Source organism: Hordeum vulgare, chromosome 2H (assembly GCF_904849725.1).
Source record: "Hordeum vulgare subsp. vulgare chromosome 2H, MorexV3_pseudomolecules_assembly, whole genome shotgun sequence".
NCBI lineage: Eukaryota > Viridiplantae > Streptophyta > Magnoliopsida > Poales > Poaceae > Hordeum > Hordeum vulgare.
Genome location: NC_058519.1, coordinates 158,992,940 through 159,002,215, shown reverse-complemented (window position 1 = coordinate 159,002,215; position 9,276 = coordinate 158,992,940).

Below are 9,276 nucleotides of genomic sequence, written 5' to 3'. Positions count from 1 at the left end.
GAACCAAGCAAACACTATTCATTATGTTGTCTTCCTTGTCCAACATCTACTTCTAGGCATGTAATAGTTTGTTGAGTGCTCACAATTATATAAAGTGTCTAAGATGATATATTTATATGTGAACCTCTCTTTCCTTATTACTTCTTATTAATTACAACAATGACTGAGGTCTATGTTGGTCTACTCTCAACATGTTTCAATCATCATACTTGTTATATGTGAAGCTATCACTTTCCATAAGATCATCTCATGATCTTTCATGCTATCGTTCTTTTCATACTTTTGATCACGGCACAAAGCAAAGCCCTTGACTAAGATACTCTTTATTATAAAGCTCGCAAGCTCGAATACATCGGGGGAGACACAAGGCAAAAGACTCAAACTAAAACACTAAAAACTTATTCCACTAAGAGAAGAAATAAAACTGAAAAAGGAAAGAACTAAAACAAAGGTAAAAGCAAAAGATATAAAGGTGATACGATACCAGGGCAACTCCCCCAAGCTTGGCAAAAGCCAAGGGGATTGCCCATACCAATGCTTAGTTATCTTCCTTTGGTGGTGATGGTGGTGGTGTTGTTGGAGTAGTCTGATCCTCCGTCTTCCAAGGCATAGGTGCTCCATCATGGCAGGATGAACGAGGTCGCCGGAATCCTCAAATCTGCAGCCAACCGTATTGATTAAAATCTATACTCATACTCACAGTTTTGGTTCTGCGGGTCATAGATCTGGCCTTGGAGTTGATCAACCCTGTCATAGAGCTTGGAGAGGTGCTTCCCAATATCAATGGCATCCATCTTGTGATTGCTGGTGAACTCTGTGATCATCATGTGGTTGGTGTTGAGTCCACGCTCCACCATCCCTTGGCACTTGAAGACTTGTTGCTCCATTGCTTAGAGCCTCGTCTCCACGCTTCCGGTCTTTTTAGGCCCCTCAACATCACGGATGTGCAACATACCCTCGCTCATCTTGATAGATTGGGGGTGCTGCAACACTTCCGTGAGGTAAGGATTGATGACCTTCTCGAAGATCTTGTCCATAGGAACTTTTGGGGAAGTCATGACGATCTAGATCTGTAGCAGAAACAGGCTCGAAATGAAAACAGAGGAAAATTGTGCGATACGGAGATCAAAACCCTCAGGCGTATATAGAATGATTTTTTCTGGACCAGAAGGAGTGCTCCACAAGAAAATGGAGTCCGGGAGGCACACGAGCTGCCCACAAGCCCTGTTGCTGCGGCCAGGGGGAGGCCGCGGCAACCAAGCTTGTGGCTGCCTCCTGCGCTCTCCGGACTGCTTTTTATTTTTCTAATTTTCCATAAATTCCAAAACGGAGAAAATTTCCTATTGGAAAAGTTTCGGAGTCCAATTACTTACCGAAACAGATATCTCTTGGTTTTCACGGTCTGAAACAGGCTCATAAACATCCCTTATGTACTCCTCTCGAGTTATGACATTGATGATATTGGTCTCAACATTTATGGGAGTACCAGAGATATAATGCTTGATTCTTTGCCCGTTTACCACTCTAGGAAAATTGCCTTCTGTGTTATTGATTTTGATGGCACCGGAACGATATACTTCCTCGACAACGTAGGGACCTTCCCATTTAGAGAGAAGCTTGCCTGTGAAGAATCTTAAACAAGAATTGTATAGTAGGACATAGTCACCTACATTGAACTCTCATTTTTGTATTCTTTTGTCGTGCCATCTCTTAACCTTTTCCTTGAACAACTTGGCATTCTCATATGCCTGGGCCCTCCATTCATCTATTGAGCTGATATCAAACAACCGCTTCTCACCAGCAAGTTTGAAATCAAAGTTGAGCTCTTTGATTGCCCAATAAGCTTTGTGTTCCAGCTCAAGAGGTAAATGACACGCCTTACTGTAAACCATTTTATGCGGCGACATGCCCATAGGATTCTTATAAGCAGTCCTATAAGCCCATAGTGCATCGTCAAGTTTGCTAGACCAATTCTTTCGAGATCTATTGACGATCTTTTGCAAGATCAATTTGATATCCCTATTACTCAACTCCACTTGACCACTAGACTGAGGATGATAAGGAGATGCAACTCTATGGTTGACATCGTACTTAGCGAGCATCTTGCGGAAAACACCATGAATGAAGTGTGAACCGCCATCAGTCATCAGATATCTAGGGACTCCAAATCTTTGGAAAATGACTTCTTTAAGCATCTTAATAGAGGTGTGGTGATCGGCATTTTTAGTGGGGATAGCCTCTACCCACTTAGTGACATAATCCACAGCAACTAAGATGTGAGTGTACCCATTGGAACTAGGGAAGGGTCCCATATAATAAAAGCCCCAGACATCAAATGGTTCATTGACCAGTGAATAGTTCATAGGCATTTCCTGACGTTTGCTAATGTTCCCTATTCTTTGACATTCGTCACAAGACAAGACAAACTTACGGGCATCCTTGAAGAGAGTGGGCCAATAGAAACCTGATTGCAATACCTTATGAGCAGTTCTGTCTCCGGCATGGTGTCCTCCGTAGGCCTCGGAATGACACTTCTGCAGGATCTGTCCCTGTTCATGTTCAGGCACACAACGTCTAATAACACCATCTACTCATTCCTTATAAAGGTGAGGATCATCCCAAAAGTAGTGTCTCAAATCAAAGAATAATTTCTTCTTTTGCTGGTAGGTGAAACTGGGTGGTATGTATTTGGCTACGATATAGTTTGCGTAATCAGCATACCACGGTGCACTATGTGAAGTGCGGATGACATTCAATTGCTCATCAGGAAAACTGTCATCAATAGGTCGTGGCTCATCAAGGACATTCTCTAGCCTAGACAAGTTATCTGCTACAGGGTTATCAACACCCTTTCGGTCAACGACGTGCAAATCAAATTCCTGTAGCAGGAGAACCCATCTGATAAGTCTAGGCTTAGCGTCCTTCTTCTCCATAAGGTACTTAATAGCAGCATGATCAGAGTGAATAATGACTCTGGAGTCAACTATATAAGATCTGAACTTTTCACATGCAAACACGACTGCTAAAAACTCCTTCTCCGTAGTGGCGTAGTTTCTTTGGGCGCTGTCTAGAGTTTTACTAGCGTAGTGAATGACATTCAACTTCTTGTCAACTCTTTGTCCTAGAACAGCACCAACGGCATAATCTCTAGCATCGCACATGATTTCAAAGGGAAAGTTCCAATCAGGTGGTTGAACAATAGGTGCGGTTATCAAGGCCTTCTTAAGTATTTCAAAAGCTTCCTCACAATCCTCATCAAAAACAAAAGGAACATCCTTCTGCAAGAGGTTGGTAAGAGGCCTAGAAATCTTAGAGAAGTCTTTAATGAACCTTCTATAGAAACCAGCATGAGCTAGGAAACTTCGTACACCTCTGATATCTGTGGGGCAAGGCATTTTCTCAATTGCATCAACCTTAGCCTTATCAACTTCAATGCCTCTCTCAAAGATTTTGTGTCCTAAGACGATGCCTTCATTAACCATGAAGTGGCACTTCTCCCAGTTCAAGACGAGGTTGGTATCTTTGCATCTCTGTAAGACTTGATCAAGGTTGCTGAGGCAATCGTCAAAGGAAGAACCATAGACGGAGAAAACATCCATGAAAACCTCAACAATCTTTTCACAAAAGTCAGAGAATATAGCCATCATACATCTTTGAAAGGTGGCAGGTGCATTGCACAAGCCAAAAGGCATGCGTCTATAAGACAAGGTACCAAAGGGGCATGTGAAGGTGGTTTTCTCTTGATCAGATTGTGCAACAGGTATTTGCGAGAACCTGAATAACCGTCTAGAAAGCAGAAGTGTGTGTGTTTAGATAGCCTTTCTAGCATCTGGTCGATAAACGGCAAAGGATAATGGTCCTTCCTAGTTGCCTTGTTCAGTTTCTGGAAGTCTATCACCATCCTATAGCCAGTAATAATCCTCTGCGGGATTAGTTCATCCTTTTCATTAGGGACGACGGTGATACCTCCCTTCTTAGGTACGCAATGTACTGGACTTACGCAATCACTATGAGCAACAGGATAGATGATTCCTGCTTCCAGAAGCTTCAATATTTCTTTTCTCACGACCTCTTTCATCTTCGGATTTAGTCTCCGTTGATAATCAGCAACTGGCTTAGAATCAGGATCAGTTTTAATATTGTGCTGACATAGAGTGGGGCTAATACCCTTAAGATCATCAAGAGTATATCCAATACCAGCGCGGTGCTTCCTCAAAGTTTTTAATAACTTCTTCTCTTCGTGACTCGAGAGGTGAGCACTAATAATAATAGGATCTGGTAACTTAAGAGTATCTGGTAACTGTTTTAGCTCGAACACAGGATCACCCTTTGGTGGGGGAGGATCCCCAGGCAGTTCAACGGGCAGATTATTCTTGAGAATAGGATATTGTTCTAAGACAATTTTATCTATCTCATCTCTTTCCTCCATATGCATATCATTTTCATGCTCTAGCAGATATTGCTCTAAAGGATCCGTAGGAGGTACGGCAATAGAGGCAAGAGCAATGATTTCATCCCTACCAGACGACTCCTTTTCATGGGGTTGTCTTCCAAACTTGGAGAAGTTAAATTCATGAGACACACCCTCGAAACTAACCGTGACAGTATGTTTAATGCAATCAATGTGAGCATTGGCAGTGTTGAGAAAGGGTCTACCAAATATGATGGGAAAAAAGCTATCTTGTGCAGTAGCAAGGACGAGGAAATCAGTAGGATACTTCGTCTTACCACACAGGACTTCTACATCTCTCACAATTCCCAGAGGGCAGATAGTGTCTGTATTAGCTAGCATAATAGTGACATCAATGGGTTCTAACTCAGCAAGTGCAATCTCATCTTTGATTTCATCATATAGGGAACGGGTATTGCACTAACACTAGCACCCATATCACATAAACCATGGTAACAGTGATCTCCTATCTTGACAGAAACTACGAGCAGGCCAACTACAGGACCGTATTTGTCTTTCGCGTGAGGTTTAGCTATTCTAGCGGAGTCCTCACAGAATTTGATAACATGCCCGTCTATGTCTTCTGCTAAGAGATCTTTGATAATAACAACACTAGGTTCAACTCTAATTTCCTCAGGGGGTGCAAGTGGTCTAATGTAAACCCTACGTATCACAGTTGGAGCTTTAGAATAATCCTTTTTCCTAGCAGGGTATGGTGGTTTCTCAGCATAGGCACAAGGAACAATAGGATCACTAAAGGCAATGACTTTCTCCTCAACTAGATTGGGTTTAACTATGTTGATTTCTACAGGAGGATGATACTTAAACCACTTCTCTTTGGGAAGATCAACATGAGCAGCAAAAGATTCACAAGAGAAACTACTATCTCAGAGTCAAGTCCATACTTAGCGCTAAAATCTCTAGAAGTGTTTGTTTCAACAAAAGATTTAACGCAATCAAACTGGAAATTCATACCTGACTCCTTACCTTCTTCAAGATCCACTAAATTCCACTTGTGGTCAATAAATTCCACTTGTGGTCAATATCCTTCTTCATAAAAGAACTGGTACAAGAAGTGTCAAGCATGGTACGATCTTCATTAGAAAGCCGAGCATAAAAGTTTTGAGTGATAATTTCTCTCGAGAGCTCATGATTGGGGCATGAATATAGCATTGATTTAAGCCTCCCCCAAGCTTGAGCTATGCTTTCCCTGTCACGAGGCCAAAAGTTATAAATATAATTCTGATCACGATGTACTAAATGCATAGGATAAAACTTTTGATGAAATTCCAATTTCAACCGATTGTAGTCCCATGATCGAGTATCATCACATAGCCTATACCATGTCAACGCCTTAATCTTCAAACATAAATGAAAGACTTTTTTCTTTACCTCATCCTCGGGCAAACCTGCAAGCTTAAATAAACCACAAACTTCATCTACATAGCTTAGATGCAAGTCTGGATGTGAAGATCCATCTCCTATAAAAGGATTAGCCAGCAGTTTCTCAAGCATACCCGAAGGAATTTCATAAAAGATATTTTCAGTAGGTACCTCAGGTTGAGAAACAACTCCTCGTGCTTCCGTTCGTGGTGAAGATACCCCGAACAAACTCCTCAAAGGAACAGTTTCCATAGTGACAAGTGACAATAAATTTCAGCACAATATATAAATGTTTCCTTACCAAATTCCACTTACCAAAGGCGCTTCCTCCCCGGCAACGGCGCTAGAAAAGAGTCCTGATGACCCACAAGTATAGGGGATCAATCGTAGTCCTTTCGATAAGTAAGAGTGTCGAACCCAATGAGGAGGAGAAGGCTCTGATAAACGGTTTTCAGCAAGGTAATAACTGCAAGCACTGAAAGTAGCGGTAACAAGTGATGGTGTAGTGAGCTGAAACGTAGCAAGCGAAAAGTAACAAGTAACAAGTAGTAGCAACGGTGCAGCAAGTGGCCCAATCCCTTTTGTAACAAGGGACAAGCCTGAACAAAGTCTTATAAGAAGAAAAATGCTCCCAAGGACACACGGGGATTTCTGTCATGCTAGTTTCATCATGTTCATATGATTCGCGTTCGTTACTTTGATAGTTTGATATGTGGCTGGACCGGCGCTTGGGTACTGCCCTTACTTGGACAAGCATCCCACTTATGATTAACCCCTCTCGCAAGCATCCGCAACTACGAAAGAAGAATTAAGACAACGTCTAACCATAGCATTAAACTAGTGGATCCAAATCAGCCCCTTACGAAGCAACGCATAGACTGGGGTTTAAGCTTCTGTCACTCCAACAACCCATCATCTACTTACTACTCCCCAATGCCTTCCTCTAGGCCCAAATATGGTGAAGTGTTATGTAGTCGACGTTCACATAACACCACTAGAGAAAAAAAACATACAACATATCAAAATACCGAACGAATACCAAATTCACATGACTATTATTAGCATGACTTATCCCATGTCCTCAGGAACAAAAGTAACTACTCACAAAGCATAATCATAATCATGATCAGAGGTGTAATGAATAGCATCAAGGATCTGAACATAAACTCTTCCACCAAGTAATCCAACTAGCATCAACTTCAAAGAGTAATCAACACTACTAGCAACCTTACAAGTACCAATCGGAGTCGTGAGATGGAGATTGGTTACAAGAGATGAACTAGGGATTGGAGAGGAGATGGTGCTGATGAAGATGTTGATGGAGATGCCTCCCCTCCGACGAGAAGAGTGTTGGTGATGACGATGGCGACGATTCCCCCCCCCCCCCGGAGGGAAGTTTCCCCGACAGGATCGTCCTGCCGGAGCTCTAGATTGGATCTGCTCAAGTTCCACCTCGTGGCGGCGGAGAATCCACGAAAAAGCTCCACCCTGATTTTTTTTCCGGACGAAACCCTTCATATAGCAAAAGAGGGGGGCCAGTGGGTCGCTAGGGTGCCCACAAACCCTGTTGCCGTGGCCAGGGGGGTAGGCCGCGGCAACCAGGCTTGTGGGGCCCTGGTTGCTCCCCTCTGACATTTCTTTCGCCGAGTATTTTTTATAAAATCCAAAAAAAATCCACATTGATTTTCAGGGCATTTGGAGTTGCGTAGAATAGAGGACTCACACGTGCTCCTTTTCCAGTCCAGAATTCCAATTCCCGGTATTCTCCTTCTTCAAATAAACCTTGCAAAATAAGAGAGAAAAGGCATAAGTAAGGTTCCACAAAGTATAATAACAGTCCATAAAGCGATAAATATCAACATGAAAGCATGATGCAAAATGGACGTATCAAGTACCCATCCGCGAAGGAGATCCCCCGCTCCATACAGCTTTCCTTGATCGCACCGCTTTGACACGCTATTAGTTCCTTGAGGGGGATGATGAATCCCTCCTATACCGTTTGATATTTAACCGGCAGCGTGTTTTCCATATTACCCTTCCTGCCCCTGCCTTCTTTGACTTTCAGGTAAAACAAAGATATTACATAACCAGAGGAGAGGCAGAGGAGTATGAGAGGAAGGCAAAGGCTGCTCGTCTCCATGAGGCAGCTATTCAGGCAGTGGCTGAAGCGCTCCGTACAACCCTCATTATGATTTTGGGTATCGCCCGGACCATCCATGCGAGTAGACCAACTTAGGCCAAAAGCCTAAGCTTGGGGTAGTACGTGTTTCTCACCGACTTTATATTCTTGCTTACGCTTTCACTTTGTTAGTCGGTGTTCACACTTTGCCACTGTATCATCCATGCTAGTTTATTTCTTTTTCTCATTTTCTTTTCGTGTGTTTTTCTAGTTTGAGAAAAACCCAAAAGGATTTTATTTTTCTTCTTTTGCTTGTTGGGAGTTTTCCCGTGTAAATAGTTTTCTTTTTCTTTGGGTCAAGGTAGAAGACCATGGTTACAATGTTTAGTGGCTCTCGCATGCATATATGTTTATCTGTCAAAGAGCTATATTACTTTGTCTTCTCCTTTGTGTTTGCTTGCAGATTCCAGCTTAGTCCAACGCACGAGCACTCATATTATTGTTCACATCATTCGGTCGTGCAAGTCAAAGGCAATAATGACGATAAATGATGAAGTGACTGAGCCTGGAAAAGCTGGTATGAACTCGAGCTATTTTGTTTTTATAAATATGACTAGCTCACTGTTCCTAGTTCAGCTTTGTTGTGAGAGAAACATGTTTGCAATGACAACTTAGAGATCATAGTTTCTGATGACATGCTTAATTAGCTAGGAGCTTATAATGGTTTGCCTTAGTTGCCAACATGAATTTTGAGATGACTATGATGTAGTATGATAGGATGGTATCCTCCTTTGAATGTTTCAAGTGGCTTGACTTGGCGCATGTTCACGCATGTAGTTGAAACAAAATCAACATAGCCTCTATGATATTCATGTTCATGGTGATTTATGTCCTACTCCTGCTTGCACTCAATGTTAGTTAATCTCAATGCATTTTGATGACTGTTGTTGCTCTCTAGTTGGTCGCTTCCCAGTCTTTTGCTAGCCTTCACTTGTACTAAGCGGGAATACTGCTTGTGCATCCACTTATATAAACCCAAAGTTGTTCCATATGAGTCCAGCACACCTACCTATATGCGGTATCTACGTGCCGTTCCAAGTAAATTTGCATGTGCCACTCTCTAAACCTTCAAGAAGTAATCTGTTTTGCATGCCCGAACCGCTCATGTGGTGACAGGGGGCTATCAGTATCTTCCATGCTAGGAGTGTTATCCGCGATATGTGTTTATTCACTATCATTCACGAGAAAGGGGTCGGTAATTGGAATTCCCAATTCCATGCTCAAATCAGAAAGATAATTGCAAACAAAACTCCCCCAGGATTTA